At 43.2% G+C, this 24,708-nt stretch overlaps 1 protein-coding gene across 1 annotated transcript in view; it reads right to left on the bottom strand.

The window, feature by feature from the left end:
- The window catches only part of LOC124616383 (frequenin-1), a 274,518-nt gene that overhangs the window by 136,018 nt on the left and 113,792 nt on the right, over positions 1 to 24,708 (bottom strand). The gene's annotated exons all lie outside the window — the stretch shown is intronic.

Genomic DNA, 24,708 nt, shown 5'->3' with positions numbered 1-24,708 from the left:
TAGATGATTGGGGTAACCACGTAGTCAGAAAACGTCGAGTATTTTTCTGGCAGGGGATGAGTTACTATCCAGGTGCTTCTGAGAGTACATTGGGTGGCACACGTGCTGATACCCAGTATTTGTCTTACATCTCCTATGAACCACAATAGTTTCATCAGCCTCTTCAGAAATACAGAACTACCAGTAGGAAATAGCTTTGGCGTTTTCCTTGTGTTTGTTCCCTTTAACTTTGTTAAAAGATTACTTTTTTTAGATATTTATTCCTTCATCATTACCAGTATGAGCCGGCCGCGGTGGTCTAGCGGTTCTAGGCGCGCAGTCCGGAACCGCGCGACTGCTATGGTCACAGGTTCGAATCCTGCCTCGGGCATGGATGTGTGTGATGTCCTTAGGTTAGTTAGGTTTAAGTAGTTCTAAGTTATAGGGGACTGATGACCACAGATGTTAAGTCCCGTAGTGCTCAGAGCCATTTTTTGAACCAGTATGATTTTCCTATTTACATAATGATATTTATTTTATTATTGTCTTTTATCGTCATGGGTACCAACTGGACTTGACATCCGAGTTTAATAACTTCAACCCTTTATGGTTCGTGTTTTTCCCATGTTTTTTTCTCGTTGTTCCCAAGTTTTCTTTATTCGGTGTATGTTGTTCTTGATTTTTCAACCTTGCGTAACTTCAAAATTTACTGCCTATTTTTTAAAATAGTTGCCTTCTGTTATTTTTTATAGCTATTGTTTCTAGTATAAAGTTCTTATTTTTATTATCTATTGTTGTTTTTCCAGAAACACACAAATATTTATAAAATTTTGCTAAACGTAGTGTAGGTCACATAAATATTTCATTTAAAGTGCTCATCGGTGCCGGTTTATTGTACTTAGATCATCTTCAGACCTTTTTCTCTAAAAAGAGAGTAGTAAACTAGTTTAGAGCTAACAAAATCATTACAATAATAAAACGAAATAGTTATAAAATATAATTACAAGTACTACGAATAGTACACCCATGATGGCGACAGGAGATGGGCTCGCTGAGCAGGCTGTTCCAGAGAAATGTAATGGACTGCTGACTCTGGCTCAGCTGCTCATGGCTAGATAGTGATGGCCCGGCTCCCTGGTTCCGGCATGGCGTCATTATTGGTTAAACGGCTATAAATTTTAGAATAAGTAAGAAAAGCTACTCCTAGAAGACACTGATTTTGTCCATCAAAGTAAAAAACGAAACAGTTATTCATTTTAAATTAAAACTTCGTATCAAACAGTAAAAATTTGGATAAAAATTTCGTCAACCATCATACTAGTCGTGTGAGCGTTGGCCGTCCTTTGTAGGTGGCAGACAGATGGAGGGATGTGGACTGGTAACTGTGGAAACGGCATTTTACATCGATTCCTCTACAGACCAAAGATGTTGTGAAGACTGGCTGTCCCACAAGACGCCATCCAGTTACCATGGAGACCATGTTAGAATCGACCGTACATCAATCATTCATGAAATTGAAAGATAACGCTGCAGTACGCAGCCAAAATGCACTTATATGCATGAAATTATGTACTAGCTGGCAATGTAGCCTGTATTTTATTTTAACAATGAAATTATGCACGTCTTATGACGGAGCTAGCACATAATGGCTGCATATTACAGCTTTATCTTGCAATTCCACGAATGATCGGTGTATGATCGATTCTTACATGGTCTCCGCGGTTACTGCATGGCGTCCTTTGCACCAGCCAGACTTCACAACATCTTTGGGTCTATAGAGGAAAGATAGTTAACAAGTTGACGTCCTACCATCTGTCTGTCACCTGCAGAGGGCAGCCAACTCTCACACGACCAGTATCATGGTTTAAGAAATTTTTATCCACATTTTAACTGTTACAGAAGAAGTTTTACTTTAAAAAGGATAACTGTTCACGTTTTTTGCTTTACTGTAGAAAATCGGTGTATATTAGGAGTAGCTTTAATTACTTTTACTGACGATTCATAACTATTGGCCTGTAAAGAGCACTACACTGGTGGCAGGGGGTGGGATTATCGCTATTTAGGAGCGAGCAGCTGAGCCAAAGTTAGCGTTTCAGGCATCATTGGTTGCATTTGCTAATTCTTAAAATCAGCCCTTCAGGCATCAGTGGTTGCAGTTTGCTATTTGTTGTTGGAAACGGCTCTTCAGGCGTTATTAGTTGTTATTTGCAATTTTTTTAAAAATCAGCCCTTTGGCGTTATTGGTTGTGGTAGTGGCAATTTCTTACAGTCAGCTCTTCAAGCGTTATTGGTTGTTGTTTGATGTGCCTTAAAATCACCCCTTCTGGCGTTTTACTTTGGCAATTTGTTGTATTTCCGTCTGAGTTGGTTTTTATATTAGCCGTTCATGCTCTGTGTGAAAAATTTTGTCTGGCTACATTGTTGCCAGTGTTTTTAAAAAGCCCATAAATTTTTAACTCTCACTAGCTTGTACTTTCAAGCTAACTTGGTGTTATATTGTCTGTGTTACCTACCCATCAACTAAACGCAGCCCTTCCTTTGGTTATTTGGTCACGTGGCACGGGGTTGGATACCCGTCCGTGCCTATCAGACCGGGAGATATGCGAAGATTTAGGTTACGTCATGGTCAGCAGAGATTCCGAAATCAGATACTAGATTGTAAGACGTACCCAAGAGAAGATATAGACACGTATCACAATGTAGCAGTGATGAAGAGTAGGCTGAAGTTTAAGAGATTAGTTAGGAAGAATCAATACGCAAAGAAGTGGGATACCAAAGTAATAAGGAATGAAGGGGTACACTTGGAGAGCTGTAAGGTTATAGATACGGGAATGAGGAATAGCTCTGTGGGCAGTACAGTTGAAGAGGAAAGGGCTTGTTTAAAAATGGCTATCTCAGAAGTTCGGAAGAAACACGAGGGTACAAAGAAGGCAGCTGTGAAGAAATCCATGGGTAACAGAAGTAATACAACAACTAATCGATGAAAGAAGGAAGTGCCAAAAAGGTTCGGAGAAACTCAGGAATGCAGCAATACAAGTCGCTGGGGAATGAAATAAATAGGGAGTACCGGAAAGCTAAGACAAAACCGCTGGCTGAAAAATGTGAAGAAATCAAAAAGAAACGATTGTCGGACGGACTGATTCACCATTTAGGAAAGTGAAAACAACCTTCAGTGAAATTAAAAGCAAGAGTGGTAACATAAAGAGTGCAACGGGAATTCCACTGTTAAATGCAGAGGAGAGAGCGGATAGGTGAAAAGAATTCTTTGAAGGCCTCTATAAGGGGAAGGTTTATCTCATGTTGTAGAAGAAGAAACATAATTTAGAAGAGCTAGAGGATTTAGAATTAGAATTTAAAAGAGCTTTGGAAGAGTTAATATCAAGTAAAGTAGAAGGGATAGATGAAAATCCGCCATAATTTCTAAAATCATTGTGGGAAGTGGCAGCAAAATGACTATTCACGTCAGTGTGTAGAATGTAAGAATCTGGCGACGTATCATCTGACTTTTGGAAAATACCATCCTCACAGCTGCACAGTCGGCTTAGCACCTCATGCATCCAAGCTGCTGACAAGAACATACAAAAGAATGGAAAAGAAAATTGACAGTGTGTTAGATGACTATCATTTTGGCTATAAGAAAGGGAAAACACCACGAGACAACTCGGACGTTGCGGCTGATAATGAAAGCAAAACTAAGGAAAAATCAAGACTTGTTCATAGCATTTGTCGACCCGGAGAAAACGGTAGACAACGTAGAATGGTTCAAATCGAAATTCTGAGAGAAGTAGGGAAAAGCTACAGGAAAAACCAGGTGATATACAATATGCATAAGAACCAAGAGGGAAAAATAAGACCGGAGGAGCAAGAACTAAGTGCAAGAATTGAAAAAAGGGGTGTGGGACAGGGATGTAGTCTTTCACTTCTACCGTTCAATCTATACCTCGAAGAAGCCAAAGGAAACAAAAGGAAGGTTAAAGAGTGGGATTAAAATTCAAGGTGGAGGGACATTAGTTATAAGATTCGCGGATGACATTGCTGTCCCCAGTGGAAGTGAAGAACTACAGCGTCTGTTGAAAGAAATGAACAGTGTAACGAGTACAGAATATGAACTGAGAGTAAATCGAATAAAGACGAAAGTAACGAGAAGTAGCAGAAATAAGAACAGCGACAAACTTAACATCAGGATTGATGGTCACGGAGCAGATGAAGTTAGGGAATTCCGGTACCTAGGCAGCAAAATAATCAGTTTCGAATGGTGCAAGATGGACAGCAAAAGCAGACTAGAACTAGCAAAAAGGGCATTCCCGGCCAAGAGAAGTCTACTGGTATCAGACGTACGCCTCACTTCGACGAAGACATTTGCGAGAATATGCGTTTGGAGCACAGCTTTGTATGGTAGTGAAACATGGACTGCGAGAAAACCAGAAGAGTATCGAAGCATTTGATATGTGGTGCTTGAGACGAATGTTAAAAATTAGGTGGATTCGTAAGGTAAGGAATGACGAGGTACTGTGCAGAATCGCAGAGGAAAGAAATACATGGAAAACACTGACAAGGAGAAGGGACTGGATGGTAGGACATGTGTTAAGATATCAGCAGACAACTTCCATGGTACTAGAGGAAGCTATAGAGGGAAAATTCTATAGAAGAAGAAAGAGGTTGGAATAAATCCGCCAAATAATTGAGGACATAAGTCGGAAGTGCTACTCTGAGATGAGGCTGTTGGCACAGTAGAGGAATTCGTTTCGTCTATATGTACTGATAGAGACAGTAATACAATGAGAATGAGAAGTACTGCAGCAGCGACTGCCCAAGCTGACTGCACAATTCGCACGCAGCAGCGCTGGTCAGCCTCATTTATACGAGGGGCTGTCAATAAGTAACGCAACACATTTTTTCTCAGCTAATTTCCGTTGGAAAAACGCAGAATTTGTTGTAGAGCATCGTGAGATTATTCCTGCTTCTGCCCTTATAGTTGAATGAAGTTCCGATAGGTCTCGGCGCTATACGTAGCATTCAAAATGGCTCTGACGCAGGTGCGTTCGAAGCAGAGAGCTGTCATTGAGATTCCTTGACGTATCCGTTGTGCTGACACACTTAGAAATTTCGCAAAGATTTGAAGTCACATGCTTCGGTTCAGAAATGCGTCCGCTATTGAGCAATATACATTTTTAATACCATGCCAGCAGCCATTAAAAGCTTAACTAAAAAAAAATCTGTTCGAAAAGAGTCTAATTGATTTATTGGTGACCAATCCTTCAACTCCATTGACGAATTTCTTAACAGAACCGATTGGTGCGTATTCGTTATTATTAACATCACATACTGTGAATATTGTGTCCAATTTAACTTCTTTACAAATGTTATACAGTAATGTGATCATTGTAAATAACTGCTGCAAAATTTTTGTAATTTTTTTTTTTTTTTTTTGTAATGCGTGGCTAAAATAGCGTAAGAATTATCATCTAAGTGTGTTGAATATTTAATATTTGGTGACAATTTTTATATCCTTTTAAATTTAAATATACTTAAGATACCATTTTTTGACCGATTAGACATCGACAAAGACAATTTCATTTTGGAACTGTGGAAGGCACTTTAGAGTATCTGTTCTTATTTTGTCATTATTTATTGAGTGTTGTTATTCTCTGACGTGTTCCACATCCCAGAGGATCTCCTAACGATTGATTAATTTTCGAACGGAAAGTCCATCTAATCTAATACAAACTTGTCCACCAGTTAGGATACTCAACGGTGTGTGGCTGCAGGGTTCCTTGCCGCCTAACACAAGACTATATTGAGTATTGTTGAACGTCGTCATACGCGATGAAGCATGGGTTCATCACTAAGTGCCAATCGATGCAGTGGCGCCACCACCACCTCTCCTCCTAAGCAAAAGTTTAAAGCTTCACTCCCAGCAGGTAAAGTCACGACGACGGTCTTCAGGGACTGTCAAGGGGTATTCTATTTGATGTCCTCCCTAGTGGTGCAACAATAAAACTGGATTGTGGTGCCCTCATAGAACTTAAGAAACGACTTCAGCGTGTTCATCGTCACAAAAATGCAAGCGAACATCTGTTTCTCTATGACAGCGCAAGCCTTCACACAATTCCGTGTAGCCGAGAGGAGCCCACTGAACGTCATTGGGCTGGTCTTCCTCATCCGCCCTACAGCGCGGATCTCGCGCCTTCCATCTGTTTGGCCCAATAAAGGACGCACTCTATGCGAAGCATTGTGGATGATTGGAACGTTATTGACGGAGAAAGACGTAGGCTCTGTCGTCGACATGTAGAAGGGCACTGTTCTGGCACACAGAACCTCACAGTGAGGTGTTGCAAGGCCGTCACATTAAACGGCGATTATTTGTAGCCAAAAGAGTGGGAAATAATATGGTCCAATGCAACCCTGAATAAAATGGACCTATATTCAAAAGAAAAAATATTGCTGCTTTATTTACTGAACCTCGATTTTATCTCTATCGACCAGTATCGTCAAGTTCTGTTAACACTGTTTCTTTAGCTGTGATGACCAGTCACAACACGCAACAGCAACGACTCTTAGGACTTAGATACAAAGCAGTAGAGACGTGGTACTACCCAGAGGTGCAATGTCTAATCCAGTTTTTCGGTGGGTCTTTAGTTAGAGGAAACAATCAAAAGCGTCGTAGAGTGAAAGCAGTGAGACCTTGGGAGGTCGCCGGTGGATCTGCACAAACAAGCCACCTAATTCCTGTAAACTCTGGGGAGTGGGGCGATAAGCTCTGATGCGACGTTCCGTCACACTCCAGATGTGTTCTATCGGGTTCACAAAATGGTTCAAATGGATCTAAGCACTATGAGTCTTAACATCAGTCCCCTAGACTTAGAACTACTTAAACCTAACTCACCTAAGGACATCACACACATCCACACCCGAGGCAGGATTCGGACCTGCGACCGTATCAGCAGAACGGTTCGTACTGAAGCGCCTAGAACCGCTCGGCCATAGCGGCTGGCTGATCGGGTTCGGATCTGGCGAGTTCTTGGGGGAGAGGGGGGGGGGCTGCACACAATTGGAATTACTTCTTTGTTCCTCGAACCACTTCATAACACTCATGGCCTTGTGACATGGCGCATTACCTTGTTGAAAAAACCAATGCCGTCGGGAACCACGATTGTCATGAATGGTGTACGTGGTCTGGAACAAGTATACGATACTCCTTGGCTGCCATTAAGCCTTGCAGGAGCTCCACTGCACCTATGGATGTCCACGTGAATGTTCCACAGAGCATAATGGAGCAGGCGCCAACTTGTCTCCTTCGCGCAGCAGTCAAGCAGCCATTCCTCTGAAAGACGACGGATTCGTGCCCTCCCACTGCCATTCTGAAAGTATCGGTCACGTTTCCATTTCACTCGTAGTTGCCAATGTTGTGGTGTTGGCACATACGTGGCCCCTCGGCTGCGGAAGCCCATCGTTAGGGGTGTTCGGTTCACTGTGTTTTCGGACACACTTGTACTCTGCCCAGCATTAAAGTCTGATGTTAGTTCGGCCTGTTTCACCAGTCTATATAGACTGCAACGTCTGACATCTGTAATGAGGAGTGGCCGCCCGACCACATGATGTCTGGACGTTGTTTCACCTTGGTTTCGCCCCACATGTTCAAAACACTCGTCACAGTACTCCTCGAACACCCGACAAGTTGAGCAGTTACCGAAATGCTTGTGCCGAGCCTTCGGGCCAACACGTTTGCCGTCTATTAAATCAGATAGATCGCGCGGAAGCGGATTTTGATGCTGAAAGGCAACAGAGAAGACAGGTGAGTGATCCATCATCTAAGGAAATCAGTATCGCTACCAATGTTCCTACCAATGTTCTTAAGTAATAGACAACGACATAGTCTCCGGCAACATATGACGTAATTCGGACAACAACAAACTAAAGAGCCCCAAAGCCTAGTGATTTCCTGATCACGATAGCGGACGCATTCTTTGAAAACTCGAGACAAACAAATGTGTGGCAAGAACTCCCCGCAGGATTCATTAAAGAATCACACCAAGGAAAACCTACCTTATTATACCTTTCGTAAATCGCGGTCGCAGTGTAGACACTTTATCGTTGCTAGATTACCGGTTTCAACAGTCTTGCGTTGCCATGATCTGATTTAAGGGGAAATCATAAACATATTATAGGGAGACGAGACTGCAATTAACTTCACCCATTATATAAATTACAGATTTACACGTACCGCATGGAACTTCTTATAAAATTGCCATTTTACTTTCCACGTTTTGACTTCACGTAATGGTAGCATAAGACTGTCGAAACCGTTCATCTTGGTACGATGAAAGCGTCTACAGTGCGATCGCACGAAATGTCTTCGTAACATCCAGCCGTACCAATAGCTCCACAGCACAGCAGGTATACCTTACGTTGTACTTAATGTTCTTAAATCGCCCCACAGCACAGCATGTGTCCCTTACGTTATACTTATTGTTCTTAAAGTGACGCATCGGTCAACTCTTCACTAAATGATGCGGTTATGCCGATGTCATTTGAATACTATTAGGTTAAGCTAGATGTACTATGTCCAGTTTAAATATACAGTAAATCGTTGTGACTGCGGGCCTCGACAGTTGGTAGAAATTGAACCAGCAAAGTGTAGCCTGAAACTTCCTGGCAGATTAAAACTGTGTGCCCGACCGAGACTCGAACTCGGGATCTTTGCCGGCAAGGTTCGCAGGAGAACTTCTGTAAAGTTTGGAAGGTAGGAGCCGAGATACTGGCAGAAGTGAAGCTGTGAGGACCGGGCATGAGTCGTGCTTCGGTAGCTCAGATGGTAGAGCACTTGCCCGCGAAAGGCAAAGGTCCCGAGTTCGAGTCTCGGTCGGGCACACAGTTTTAATCTTCCAGGAAGTTTCATATCATCGTACACTCCGCTGCAGTGTGAAAATCTCATTCTGAAGTGTAGCCTATCTGGCAAACCATTACAAGTAGACACGCCCCGGAGTAGTCGACAAGAAAGTTGCCGAAGGATCCTCCACGAACACTAAGATTTCTGCGGACTGCTGATGGCAGGATCGACACCATCGAGGCGGCGATCTTCTCCAACATCAATTCGAACCGAGCGCTCTCGCCTGATGTATTGAACACACCAACCTCGGCTCGCTCCGACATCCTCCTACATCAGAAGCGCGAGCGCTTCCGATGTACGGGACGCCTGTGAATCTCTGACCGAGGAAGCATTTCCATGACCTAACAGGCCACAGCCGCAATGAGAATGCCACGCTTCTAAAACAATTAGTATTTTGGATATCGCAATAGTGAAGCCACTATTCTCATTCCTTCCCAGTTTGTCTGTGGTACTAAATTTACTTTGTTGGTGAAATGAGTTAAATATTATAATTAAAAAAATCTTGCTTCCAGATTTTCTGTGTCTCAGATACGAGATTGATACGAAGATTGCGTGTCGACATTCCCTCTGTACAGGAGTAATTTTGGGCCAGGTTATTTTTAGTGCAGCGCCTTTCAAACTGTAGCTGTTTGTTCTCACCAAGATGGCGCTGACAGAGAGGCTCCTTGGTTTGAAAAAGTATATAAAGTGAGCATGGATACCTTCCCCACAGGCAACGGGCAGTCGGGATCAACCAGGTAATGAACACGTAACTGTTCTCAGAAGTAGCTTGTAAGACTGACGTAGAATTGTTATTCACTACTTAATAAAAGCCCACTTCATGCATTGCACCTCGCATTCCGGTGAGATTCGACGAAGCTTATGCGTAAGAATTAGCACTGAAGTTATCCAATCACACTGTTGCGCGCTCAAACTTAAGTACTCCGCCAGAGACGGTGTCGCCAAAGGTGTTCTTCGTTTGAACAAGAGAAGCGATACAAAAGTTGGACACGGGACGGTAGTAAGAATCGAACCTGAGCGAAACGCTAAGCAGTCTCGTGCGCTATCGTCTACACTATGGGGATAACTGATGCTAATTGTATCTGGCGGATCACTTGTACACTACTGGCCATTAAAATTGCTACACCACGAATATGACGTGCTACAGACGCGAAATTTAACCGACGGGAAGAAGATGCTGTGATATGCAAATGATTAGCTTTTCAGAGCATTCACACAAGGTTAGTGCCGGTGGCGACACCTACAACGTGCTGACATGAGGAAAGTTTCCAACCGATTTCTCTTATACAAACAGCAGTTGACCGGCGTTGCCTGGTGAAACGTTGTCGTGGTGCCTCGTGTAAGGAGGAGAAATGCGTACCATCACGTTTCCGACTTTGATAAAGGTCGGATTGTAGACTATACCTATTGCGGTTTATCGTATCGCGACACTGCTGCTCGCGTTGGTCGAGATCCAATGACTGTTAGCAGAATATGGAATCGGTGGTTCAGGAGGGTAATACGGAACGCTGTGCTGGATCCCAACGCCCTCGTATCACTAGCCGTCGAGATGACAGGCATCGTATCCGCATGGCTGTAACGAATCGTGCAGCCACGTCTCGAGCCTTTGAGTCAACAGATGGGGACGTTTGCAAGATAACATCCATCTGCACTATCAGTTCGACGACGTTTGCAGAAGCATGGACTGTCAACTCGGAGACCATGGCTGCGGTTGCCCTTAACGCTGCATCACAGGCAGGAGCGGCTGCGATGGTGTACTCAACGACGAACCTGGGTGCACGAATGGCAAAACGTCATTTTTTCAGATGTATCCTGGTTCTGTTTACAGCATCATGATGGTCGCATCCGTCTTTGGCGACATCGCGGTGAACGCACATTGGAAGCGTGTATTCGTCATCGCCATACTGACGTATCGCCCGGCTTGATGATATGGGGTGCCATTGGTTACACGTCTCTTGTTCGCATTGACAGCACTTTGAACAGTGGACGTTACATTTCAGATGTGTTACGACCCGTGGCTCTACCCTTCATTCGATCCCTGCGAAACCCTGCATTTAAGCAGGATAATGCACGACCGCATGTTGCAGGTCCTGTGCCGGCCTTTCTAGACACAGAAAACGTTCGACTGCTGCCCTGGCCAGCACATTCTCCAGATCTCTCACCAATTGAAGACGTCTGCTCAATGGTGGCCGAGCAACTGGCTAGTCACAATACGCGAGTCACTACTCTTGATGAACTGTGGTAACGTGTTGAAGCTGCATGGGCAGCTGTACCTGTACACGCCATCCAAGCTCTGTTTGACTCAATGCCCAGGCGTATCAAGGCCGTTATTACGGCCAGAGGTGGTTGTTCTGGGTACTGATTTCTCAGAATCTATGCATCCAAATTGCGTGAAGATGTAATCACGTGTCAGTTCTAATATAATATATTTGTCCAATGAATACCCGTTTATCGTCTGAATTTCTGCTTGGTGTAGCAATTTTAATGGCCATTAGTGTATATACGAGCGCAGTGACCTAAATGGCTAGCTTTAATGATAATTAACTCGGAAACGGGGTAACGTATCCAATGTTTTCCGTAACAGTTATTTTTCAGAAAAACATACCCTGCAACACGCAGCACCCTTAGCAGCTTTTCAGACTGTTCCTGATCACCTTGTGCACGCCAACTTCATGTGAAGGAATGTTAGTATACTGCTGAGAAGAAAATCAAGTAAGACATGGTGCACGCCATCGGCAGGTATGCAAATGATTAGAGCTGCAGTTTTCTGTGAGGCGTGGAAGGACCACCAGAATGTAGTGTTTCATACTGTTACCAGGCCAGATAGGGTGAACACTCACAAAAATCAGTGTCAGAAGATGAATGACCACTGTGAAGGAAACGCAGATACCACTCACCCCCGTAAGAGCGTTATCAGCACCTGACGGGGTTTGAAAGGGGTGTCAATGTGCATCTCCATGTGACCGACCGGCAGTATCTTCCAGTTGAATTGAGGAAAGGTTTGCTCGTCATCAAAATTCCGATCGACCACATCAGACCACCGCCATTTTGTGCATTAAGCACACTGTAACCCCTTCAGATCAGCGTCTATTATTCAAGGACAAGTATTGGAGTTTTCAGTTATCCCACAGCATTGGTTGGCGACAGCAGCAGCAAGATTAGGAAATTACTGTCCTATGCGTAGGCTCTGACTGCTTATGAATGGCGTCACATTGTGTTCCACGATCAATGGTGGTTGTTCTTCAGCATGATTGTCCGTAATCGGCCACTATGGTGGTGACCTGGCGACAGATCCTATTCTTCCAATGTTTTTGAGAGGCACTGTGATGTTATTCCTGGTGTCATGGCGTGGAGGGTCACCGAGACTTATTTCATGTCATGGCTGTTAATAACTGACGTAGATCTGACGGGCATCGTGCGTCTTCACGTGTTACCTTCCGAGCGACAGTTTCAAGGTGTCATTTTTCAATAGGATAATGCTCTATGAACTGTAGGCGTGGTAATGAGGTACTGGAGGCCAATAAGGTTCCCAGATCTGTCCCCGAAGAAAAAGCGAGTGACCAGCTCGGTCGTCAGTTCTGTTGCGGCACCAGTGTCCAGGGTATCAAGAACCAATTACAAAAGTTGTCGGCTACCTTGCCTCAGGAGAGGGTACAACGGTTTTATGCACCCTTCCCATCCAAATCCCTGTATGCATGCAGGCTGGAGGGGTTTGCGACCTCGCACTGGTGAGCTCATACAGCCTAGTTCATAGTAATTTAGATCTGGGTTTTTAATCACTGAAATAACATCACCTACCCTCTCATGCTGTGAAATTTCATTTTCGTTTCCCAGCCCCTTCAGAATGCTTCACTTTTTTTCAGGTGGTATACGTGTGAAGACCCGGCGGCTCTGAAGTTACAAATGTGTGTATGCAGCTTTACGTCGCGTTTGTTTTTTTCGGCCATCCTGTACTTTCTCTTACCCCTCGGCTATGTTCCATACACGCATCACAATAAAACCGATATTTTAAAGCCCGGGTTACTGGCTATAACACTGCAGCGCAGTTCGAGAGACCGCCATGCGGTGACGTGTACTGGAAAAACCGCCTTCAGGGAGTGACACATCGGAAATGTCCGGTTTTCCCGTAGTATTGGGAAATCATTGATGCGGGAGGCGACGGACCAGGTGGCCCCTTCCAAAGGGACACGCACGTAGACAGTATGCGTGCAAGCGCGTGTCGCGTGACAGCTGCGGTCGCAGCCACGAATAAACGCCGACACGCCGTCTCTGAATGTGTGTGTGCGTGCGTGTCAGCACATGCGTGTGGGGTTTGGGGCTCAGAACAGCCGTACGCCGGTCAGAGAGAATATCCGACACAGCCGGACGTTTTTCGTTGTTATTCGTGTATATTCTCCGTAATCACCAGAAGTCTCTAATCCTTGCTATCTACGAAGCAAATTAAATTAATAGCTACTGAACAATTTTTTCGGGGATTTCTGAAAATACATGGTGTTTCAAAGAATATTTATTCGATTTCACACGTTCTCGATGTGTGTGGGGTGAGGAATAGCAAGGTGTGTAACATAGGGCCGCTGCAGAAAGAGATGGGCGCATTTCGTTGTTATTTATAAATTCTCCCGAATCTCCAGAACCCTGTAATCCATGGTATCGAACATAAATATTAAACGTAGATGTATGGTATAATTTTTCAATAGTAGGGCTATTCGGAAAGTAAGTTCCGATCGGTCACGAAATGTAAACCACTGTGAAAACAAAAAATGTTTCATTTACAACAGTTAGCCACACCTTCCAGCTACTTCTGCACGTCAGCGATTCGACTTAAACATTTGTTGTAGTGTTGTACCAACTCTCCAGTACGCTCATTATAGAAGGTACCCGCCTGTGCTTTCCGCCAATTCTCTACGCTGGTCCGCAGCTCTTTCACTGTGCCAAAATGTTTTCTTCAAAACTAGTGGTTTATGTGAGCAGAGATGAAACTTCAGGTGAGCAAATTACACGCTCCATTATGGGTGATCAAATCCTCCCCAATCGAAAACGCCGCAGGAGCACCTTCATTGCCCCTGCAGAGTGCAGTCAAGAACTGTCATCAAGAAGGATAAGCATGACAGTTGTGTTATGTGGACTGCATGACATTAGGCGAAATCTCTCATCAGGCCCTCATACTTGGCGGGAAACACTATGTTCTGGGCATCTTTACGTGGTCATTGTGGTCTCAGAATTGAAAAGAGCTTCACTGGATGTTCACTGTGGTTTCCATTTCGCGCCCGATCGGACCTTACTTTACGAATAGGCCTCTTAATTTCTGAAAGTACAGGTTACTTCAAAAAGATTGAGCCAATTTCACAAGAGTGTATTCTCTACATAAATTAAGATAGGAACCTGGGGTGAATTTAAAAGTTATGCATGTGTAATCTTTTTATTTTAAGAAGAGCCATCCAATGATATAAAAATAGGGGAAGATTGCATAGTATAGTACACGATTTTTCTAAATTTCACTTTTTTTTTGAAGTTGTATTGGAACATTCTTCACATTAAACATAGTGTTGTACACAGATGAGCCAAAACATTGGAACCATCCTCTTAATAGCTTGTTTGTCCGTATTTGGAACGAAATATACCACTGATTGTGCGTATCAGGTATCCGGCAGTTTGTTGGTAGGCTTGTGGAGCTATGTGGCATTATATGTCTGCGCACAGGCTATGTAATACGAGTAAATAGCGGGTCGCTGATTAGTTTCGTCTTTACTGAGATGTTTATGACACGTATAGTATAGATTGTCAGCTCTACACAGACGCAGTTCTCATGACCAATATATCGCGAATGTAACATTGAATCTAATCTTCTTCGAAGGTTTCATTGATCTTAAAATATTGTTTCCTATTTGTTACTGAACAGTCTCGAAAGAAACCTTGTTATTTCCCAAAACAGATTTCATGGCCTCTTCTTTGTATTACCATCAAACTTGTACTCTATCACCTGAAGTAATTCTTGAAGTTGAATATTTATCACTCCCCTCATTCTCATTTCAAAAAGTCTGACATTCGACAGCTTCCCTCCATTTTCATCCCATTTATATTGTGATATCTCTATTTTCGCCTGTTAAATAAAAATAGAGAAAGAACTTTGAGCCTCAGTGCATCAGTAGATAAAAATTTCTAGGCTGATGCATAACTTAATTCCTAGGTATGCTTAATCATGTTAGTGTAAATGCTGCATTGTGTAATTCCATATGTAATTTGTCAAAAATGATCATTTAAGTAATTTTACGTTAAGCCAAGGATCGTTACAATAAGACGTTGACATGTTTATCTTTGCATTATCATCATGTTCACCTTGCTTTCTCTTCTTTGGAATGAGTAATATATTTGAAAATGGGTTATAACCCGAAACCAAGATTGTGCAGTAACCATAACAAAAATTGTGAAACGAGGCAAAAAACAGTGTTTGCTTTATCAAAATACGTTTTTATTGTATGTGCTTTATCCGGTATAGCCCGAAATCGCTTCCTTCAATACATTCCGAACGTACCGCTTTCGAAGTGTAACATTCCACTGCTAATTCTTGGGTTAGACGTTGTCACAGCCTACAATGTAGAGAATAATAACAGTTGTATATTTAATCACTTCCACTGGTGAGTAAGGCTTAAGAACGAAAGTATGTTTCGCGTGATATGTCAGTACTAAGTTATATAGCTCTATGAAATGTAGACCAGACATAGAAATAACTTCTACATTGTATTAGAGAAGGTAAAAAGAAATACGTATTATGACGAACAGGAATGTCACTCCTGTCAAAAAAAGGTATTTGCAGGAAAGTCACTGCGATTTATGATGCTTTCCTGGACATGGTCCTTAACGGTATGTGCGATCACCACGAACGGCAATGCTTTCTCTGCAACGTATTCTCATGCTGGCCACAATGTTGGTAAGTATTTCCTATTGTGGGGCATTCTATCTCTACCTGCGTTGTTGACAACTGCTGGACGGTCCTTGGTGCATGTAGTACTGCGGCAATGTGTCTCTCCAAAGCATGCCACATGTACTCGATGTGATTTAAGTCGGGGGAAAGGGCAGACCAGTCAATTCGCCAAATGTATTCTCGTTGCAAGAACTCGCCCACAGGAGTCCCGCTCAGGCAGCGGAGGTGAGCGGATCATTGCACGCTAAGCGCTCGCTTGCTACCACCGCTGTCGCCCTCCAGCATGCCTGGACGATGTGAAACGGGAGGCAAAGCCGCCGCCGTGCTGCAGTTTCTGGGTCTCGTGCTCGGTGCATCAGAAGATGGGAGACGCAAGAAGAAGAAGACGACGGAACGGAAGGAGCAGTGCTTCCGCTGCCAAGAACTTTGCCACGTTGCCAAGTACTGCCGGAACCCAGTGGCGTGGCTTCGGTGTGCACAACCACACGATTCCCGCCACTGTACGAATAAGGACGCCAAACGCTGCTGCGCCAACTGTGGCGGTGCTCACGCAGCGAATTACCGAGGTTGCAGTTATATCAAGAACTGGAGTCGCGGCGAGAAGACAACGGAGACGCAAGACCATCAAGAAGGCGTACACAACGGCGGCCGTTGCATCCTCGCCACCCCCGGCCCCCGGCGGATCCGGGGTGGTCTATGACGCGGCTGTTCCACCAGACGCAGTCAGCGAGCCGTGCGCCAGGGTCCGCACCTCCGGCGACAAAGAAATTGTTGCCCTCAAAGCCGCAATGGCGGAGCAGAGGGCGGCACTCCAAGTCGAACTGGCGGAGGCTCGGCAGCTGGTCCACAGTCTCCGTGATGCACTGGCCAGCCAGCCCCGCCCAGTACCGAAGAAGGACGCCGACACGCAGACTGCCGCCTCCGTGGAGCCCGTAGCAATACAGGAAGCCACGGGGGGTAACACAAGACGCCGCCGTGCAGACAGCCGTCGCGGCGAAGACCAAGGCAATCCAGTTTATCTCGAAGCAGGCTCCCTGCCCCCTCTCCAAGACGCAGCTGCAGAAAATAGTGTCCATCCATTTGGACACTTTCAGGTCTTACAATGCCCGCCCTCCTCTCACTCGGCCGTGCGGTTCTGGCGCTGTAGTCCGGAACCGCGGGACTGCTACGGTCGCAGGTTCGAATCCTGCCTCGGGCATAGATGTGTGTGATGTTCTTAGGTTAGTTAGGTTTAAGTAGGTCTAAGTTCTATGGGACTGATGACCTAAGATGTTAAGCCCCTTAGTGCTCAGAGCCATTTGAACCATTTTTCCTCTCACTCCTGCTGAGTGGGAAGTTCTCGTCGCCTCGATCGAACAAGCCGGGAACGCGAGCAAAGAACAAGGGGCGAGGACCGCTAAAGACGCCGAAGCCGCCAGCTGGGAAGACATGCCAGATCCCGAAGTGTCACAAGCAGACACATCCAAGAAGAAAAAGAAGAAGGACAAGAAGAAGCACTCAGATGCCAGGAGGACCTAGAAGACTCTCCTCCTTACCGCGCCAGACACCCATTATCTTCATCATTATCATCATCAACCACTCGCCCTGTCAGTCGTTGACTGGCAGTCCTAGGCGTCAACAGGGCCAGTCAAGTAAAGGCCCCTAGCTGACGCACTGCTATTATCCATTCAACCTACTGTCTGTCTCTCACCGGCAATCATCAGTCTACCTAACCACGCACAACCATCCCAGTTAATTTTAAACGTCCCAGCGTGCTTTCAATCCTTCCAAATTATTCCAAAGTGGAGTAAATGTCTAATGACAACAGACTCCCCCTTACCTTCCTCAAGAAGAGGAATTCATGTGCGAAGAGAGGAAGAGAGAGAGATTCACCCACTAGTTCAGTTCGATGCAGTCGTGCATTCTCACCCACATAAATGCAGTCAGGGCTGAATGCACCACTGAAACGAATCACATGGGGAAGGTGTCAGTATCAAAATAGCGATGACGGTATTTCAGGGGTGTATTCGGAGTATGCGGATAGGTACCTATGACGTAGAAGCTCACAGCTACCTCCTGATACCAGTAGTAGCCTCAAGTAGGCTCACAGCTGAAGCAGAAGACACGACCCGCTGCTGCGAGTACGTGAAGTGAAAGATTTTGTGAAAGACGAGGACACACAGTCTAAAGTGGTTTTTATGTGATGAACGGCACAAACTGAAAGTCAGCGGCCTGATAATAATGTCGTGTGGCTCATTGGGCAAGTGCAAGTCTTTCCATTGGACGCCACTTTGGCACGTTAAGTTTCCCAAGTCAACCGTGCAGTGTGTTCAAAATTAGATGTTACGTCTGACAGTGCAGTACGGAGCGAATGGCGGGAAGCAAAGTTGCCAGCGCGTACTTAGCGCACCAGCTGGTGACAGTAATGCCAGGCCTGGTCGGGACGGAACCGAGTGGGCTTGCTCGATTGCGTGAACTGCGATCTGCGGAAGCCGGCAGATCTGCGACCTTTCTCAAACAATTTTAAAGAAATTATTCACTAAGAAACCCTCGCACATCTTATAGGTGAATTCGTCAGCTTCATGACGAACTGCCTATCATTTCGTTGATGGGCACAGAACCTTCGAAATTAGGTAAACTACTGCAAGAAATTCTCAAAGTTTGGAGTGAATATTAGGGGTCGCTATCTTTTTGTGCTTGGAGCGTGTTAGGTCATAGGTTGCTGCATATGAAATGTAGATAACATATTGAATTATTCTTTATATTTTGAAGGACATTGCAGTAGGGTTTTGGAACGTACACTGTGTTCGAAAATTATGAATTACCTCGAAGAAAACGATTTATTAACACATAATCAGCACGGATTCAGAAAATATCGTTCTTGTGAAACACTCATGAAGTAATGAGTGCTATCGACAGAGGATGTCAAATTGATTCCATATTTCTAGCTTTCCAGAAGGGTTTCGACACCGTTCTTCACAAGCGTCTGCGTGACCAAGGAATATCTCCACAGTAGTGGGACTGGATTCGTGATTTCCTGTCAGATGGGTCACAGTTCGTGGTAATAGACGGAAAGTCATAGAGTAAAACAGAACAACTATCCGGCGTTCCCCAAGGAAGCTTTATAGGCCCGCTATTGTTCCTGATCTATATTAACGACACAGTAACCGTCTTAGATTGTTTCCAGATTATGCTGTCATTTACCGTCTTGTAAAGTCATCAGATGACCAAAACGAATTGCAAAACGATTTAGATAAGATATCTGTATGGTGCGAAAAGTAGCAGTTGGCCCTGAATAAAGAAAAGTGTGAAGTTATTCACATGAGTACTAAAAGAAATCCGCTAAATTTCGATTACGCGATAAGTCACTCAAACCTGAAGGCTTTAAGTTCAACTAAATATCACATAGATAGTGTTGTGGGTAGAGCAAACCAAAGACTGCGATTCATCGCCAGAACACTTAAAAGGTGCCACGGGTCTACTAAAGAGACTGTTTACACCACGCTTGTCCGCCCTATTCTGGAGTATTGCTGTGCGGTGTGGTATCCGCATCAGGTGGGACTGACGGATGACATCGAAAAAGGTCAAAGCTCGTTATGTATTATCGCGAAACAGGGGAGATATTGTCACAGATATCATACGCGTATTGGCGAGGCAATCATTAAAACAAAGGCGTTTTTCACGTAATTTCAATCACCAGTTTTCTCCTCCGATTGTGAAAACATTCTGTTGGCATCCACCTACATATTGGGGGAAATGATATCATGATAAAATAAGAGAAGTCAGTGCTTGCACTGAAAAATTTAAGTGCTCGGTGCTCGGTGAGATATATTGAAAATGGTTCATTGAACCCTCTGCCAGGCGTTTATAGAGGAGTAATCACACAGATGTAGATGTAGATGTAAACATTCCCATCTGTCCCCAATATCGAGGAAATGGAATGCATATAAAGCGCTCCTTCACGAACGCACGCGTCAGTAACAAAGTCAGAATGAAATATTCATAAAACTATCGTATCTCATAAACGGTCTGAGATATCGAAACAAGATTTTAGGAAATAATAGTGCACAACAAGGAGAATATTTTTCCATATAATTAATATGCGAAACTTCCTTACGTACCGCGAAAATCGAGGAACTACAAGTTTTTTAACTGCAATAATGTAATTTTTAAGGACCACCACCAACTAATCAAACGAGTATTTCTGCGGGTTTTGCAACAATATAAGACAAGAAGTTAGACGTTTATTTTTATTCTGAGAATAGGCTTTTTCATAACTATTGACTTACGTTGCCCTCAGTTTAGTTTAATAAAACACCGTTTCAAGATTATGTCAAAATTTCAACTGCATAAAATGTTAGTGAGATATGTAGTTGTAAACTCTGTCGCAATTTTTTTTTTTTTTTTTTGGGAAAAGAAGCAGATTTTAACGTGGTAACAAGAGAAGTTACGTATTACTCAAAACTCGTCACAGTCCTTCATAAATCCATGTCTCCTCAACCACAATCTTCGTATGGCTGACAATTCGAGAACAGTCGTATGGTGTAACATTTGCAGTGGCCTCTTTTATCAGAATTTCAGCCCCACTGAGCGTAAATTGTTTGCTGTTCTTTTGACACATTACTTTTCCCCTAAGCCCACATATTTTCCGTAGGATTTAAATGAGCATGATTCGGAGGAACGCTGACTAAACTATGCCCTTTAGCGTTAGCCACTTCGCCGACCTGGTAGCGTGGAGTTTTTGGCTACTACAGCACTACAAGTCCCATTACCTCCGCCTTATACATTCAAGGGCTCCCCTTTAACCAATGGAACATTTATTTGTACCCACAGCAAAATATCCACTCTCTTCTACAGCATTGTTGGAGGTTTAGCCTTCAAACAGAATGGTATGGCGCATTGTCTATTACTAGTGTCGGATTCGAAGGAATATTTCGCAGTAGAACGTTATCTCCACAGTGGGGGACGTGCTCTTCGACGACCACTTTGATTGCGAATCTCGTGTTCAGATGTGCTGCAGTGTTATTAATGCAACGCCAATAACACCTCACGATTGCAGAATACTCCAATACCAGAAAATACCACTTTGCAACGAGAGCTAATGAACTTAGATGCATTATATGCGTGGCATCATGTGGTATTGTTTACCCATGACGTGAAAACAGGTGCGCTTTATCAACCGAACTCCTGGCAGCGTGGTAGGGAAAGCCGGCTCGCCATTAGTGATACCTGTGTAACGACGTCACGTTCCCTCCGGTGAGCCATACATCAAAAGTCGCAACTAATTTAAGCGTACTGCAGTTAACCAGTAGGGGAAAGGGCACCTAAACTTTGAGAAGGAATGTGAACTATGTGTTATCCCTGGAGTCTCCTCACATCGTAAAGGTTCGATTAAAGGTAGATAAAATTTCAATGTTTCAGCCAGGATTCGATCCACCGACCTCTGGATTTCTCGGACCACGCTTCATCGCTAAACCACAAGGCACAACAGCCTGATGATGAATATGAAAGTACTGTCTCTCGAAACGCTAAGATGAATAGTGTTATTAAAGTGGCTGAATGCAAATAATTGTTACTGGTACAGTTAATGGCTAGAGTTGAGCTTGATTTAACACTTCGAATAACGCAACTAGCCTTCGTGTATGCGCACTAACCGTACTATGTTTCACGGCAGAACAGCTTATGTGCACTAGTATTCACAAAACGTTTACGCATTTTGCAATCCACTGGACGGTCATGGGCGATATTTACGGCATGACAGAAAATTTCTCTCTTCCTCATGTACGGTGATGGAGATAATGTCTTCTTTCGGAGAGCAGATCATTTCCGTGGGGATCTAAGTTCATCGATTCTCAAACGTCTGTTTATGTCACGTGGTTTCCCTGTGGCATGTACTGAAAGCAAGTGTATATCGAAAGTAGCCACTTACAATTGAGCAGCTGAAGTGAGGTATCTAAGAAGATACAAGAGTTATTACTGTGCAGATGCCAGCTGTTACCGCCACGTCATTACATGTTTTCTGCAAGAGTTGAACACCTCCAGCATCGAGAATAATGAATAGCTTACACAAGTGCAACGTTTCATGGCATGTTTTTCTTCATCTACTTCTTTCAGTGCCTTTTTCCTGTAGTCGATATCCTGTTGTCGATATCACATACATGAATCATTACGTATTGGGCTCAGTACATAGCTAAAAATTGACTTGAGATGAATGATGAGTCTAACACGGAAGGAGTCAAAGAGAGGTAGCAAAAGAGAAAAATGTTCTGTGCAACTAGAATATTGTAAATTAAGACACAACTACCAAATATGTATAATGACTTACTTTTCTGAAAATGAGAGAGCGCCATAATTTTCTTGGAGCAGTCTAGTTGCTTAATTGATAGTACTGGAAAAAATTGAATATATTTAAATTTTGCATTACACATTGGTTGGGATAGCTGTGGTTGTAAAAGTCCATTTTAAAATCGGTGATCTACTTCGGATCAAAGACATAAATGATAGAAAGAGGAATGTCTAAATCTCACGTCATTATGAAACAGACTGTACTCTCTACAAATAATCGCTGCTAAACTGTACCACTTGGAACTTAGGTTTTCATCACAAAAAATGTCCCTTGTTCGAGTAGCTTCAGAAACTCATATTGATGTGAGTCTTGCACTGATGATATACTTTTGCAGCTTGTCAATGACCCTTGTTACATACTGAACTTATATTTAACAGAAAACGTTCTGGTGTTGTTATTTCACTTTTTTTAAATGAATGTTGAATAAACCACAGCTTCGTTGGTTTATTCGCCAATTTCAAATGATAATACGCTTTTCAACTGACCTCTGTTAACATGAGTAGTAGTGCTCATACTCGAAATAAAATAATATTATACTGAGCAACTGCTGGTTCACTTTGTTCTTATTTCTCTGAAACAGTTGCAAAATTCCAACGGAACAGGGATATAATATTTACCTGTTAAACATGGTTACTAATTCCCCTCGATTCGTTGCTTGCTGTAAATTGTTGTATGTGATGGGTTCCAAAGATTCTTACGTATGTCGGTCGACAGTATACCTTGCGCGACGGTATTTGGAACGAGACATGGCAGGGTGGCAGCAATGTCTCGCAGAGTTCTTTCGAGTAGCGACCAATCAGATTTTGGCCGGCGAAAGTTTGAAAGGGTCGGATTGTGCTTAAACAGATTTAGATGGAGTCGCACTCTGCTTAAATTGGTGAGATTGGACGATAATCTTACGTGCTGCGATAGTTTTGCTATCCTAATTTTCTGCATAAATTTCAGTCTACTTACAGTTTTCCTTTTACATGTGCCAAATTCTTCCATTTTATAGACAGCACACATGAACCTGGACTCAGTGTTTTACGAACGATTTTGAGCTTTGTATCGGAGTCAATCGCTTACTTCATAACATCAGCTGATGTCTGCAATCTTCTCTTTTCAAGTGCTTACTCATAAAATGTACGTCTGTCGTTTAAATACATCGTAAACAGTTTTAGGAACACTGCAGTCTTTGTCGTACACAAACGCAAACATAAAAACTCGTCGTATACCGTATGTAAAATGTTTAAATAACAATCTAGCATTATCAGCGAGTGTAAAGAAATGTCCTTTTTTTGTAAAACTGAAGCCCACGCGTATGAATAATGGGCCCAACTTTTTCTTTGCCCCTGACACTAGTTTATGAGTGCTACTACTTACTCACTTACTGTCTTTATTGCTGCTGGACTTGAGCACTCTCATGATGCATTTTATATAACGTTCATTTGCGAGTTTACCTTTATGTTATTGTAAAATTCTACTGACTCAATACAGTAAAGGTAAAATAAATCTCGGCCCCATGTGAACACTCTTCTGAAGATTTGTCTCCATGTTGTTCAATTACGACAGACCACAGGTTGCATGAGCATGCAACAAGCTGGCCTTTGTCTATGATAGCATCTTTAACAAAAAGTTTCTAACGTAAATGTCTAGAAGCTGAATAGCTAAGTATCTTGAGCACTTGTAATTTTCTGCCTCATGAGCTAAATCGATGAGCAGTCGATTCAACGACGATATTCCGTGCATTTCCTTCAATCATAGTCAAGTATCCTCTGTTCATATACTGATGAACATGATAAACATGTTCATCAGTATATTCATCAGCTTATCATTTGCTCAACTCCGTCTCGTTCTCTTATTTAATTGTTTCCCGTTATGTATTCCTATAGATCTGTGCGTTATACAGATTGTACACGCTTGTGCATTGCACAGTGGACTCTTATTATTACGTAAAACTTATATTATATTGATGTAATCAGATACGAGTTCTAATTTTCAGAGAACAGATTCATTTGGTTTACCTGACAGGATATTTCAGTTAATAGGCTGATAGCTTTAAAAAAGCAAAACTTTAAATTGGCTGACCATGCCAACTTACTTCAGCTAGCAGTTCAGTAACTTCAAAGCAGTAAAACTTTCACCTTTTCACAGCCTCTTGTGGCAGTAATAAGCTTTCACGAAAGTGAGTGCTACTAGAAATCAGAAGAAAATTAATAATTTATGTGGCGGACCTCTCAGCTTTCTCCTTCGTTATAAGCTGCTCTGCGAAGTGCACTTCAGCGAGAGCGGTTCCAACCTGGTGATTTATTTTTTCATTTTTTCATATGTATTCGAATACCACTGAGTAGAATATGGCTTAGATGGAACGATATGGAATTTCTTTTATCAAACTGAGACAATGATTGATCATTGTTAACCTGCATTTCCGAAGTTTCCGCAACTTTTGTCATGGCGACTTTGTTTTCTTCGCAGCAATTTATTGGAGTACCAGATCGATCCTGGTTGCCGACCGAGATTCAGAAGCAAGAAACAAAGACCAAATACTTGCTGAACAGATTTGGGCCGCACGTGGCAGCGAAGAACGATAAATCATCCCGTCTCCCGCTGTTC

This window comes from Schistocerca americana, chromosome 1, assembly GCF_021461395.2.
Source record: "Schistocerca americana isolate TAMUIC-IGC-003095 chromosome 1, iqSchAmer2.1, whole genome shotgun sequence".
Classification (NCBI taxonomy): domain Eukaryota; kingdom Metazoa; phylum Arthropoda; class Insecta; order Orthoptera; family Acrididae; genus Schistocerca; species Schistocerca americana.
Note: the sequence above shows the minus strand (reverse complement) of the source record. Positions and strands in the feature narration are given on the sequence as shown.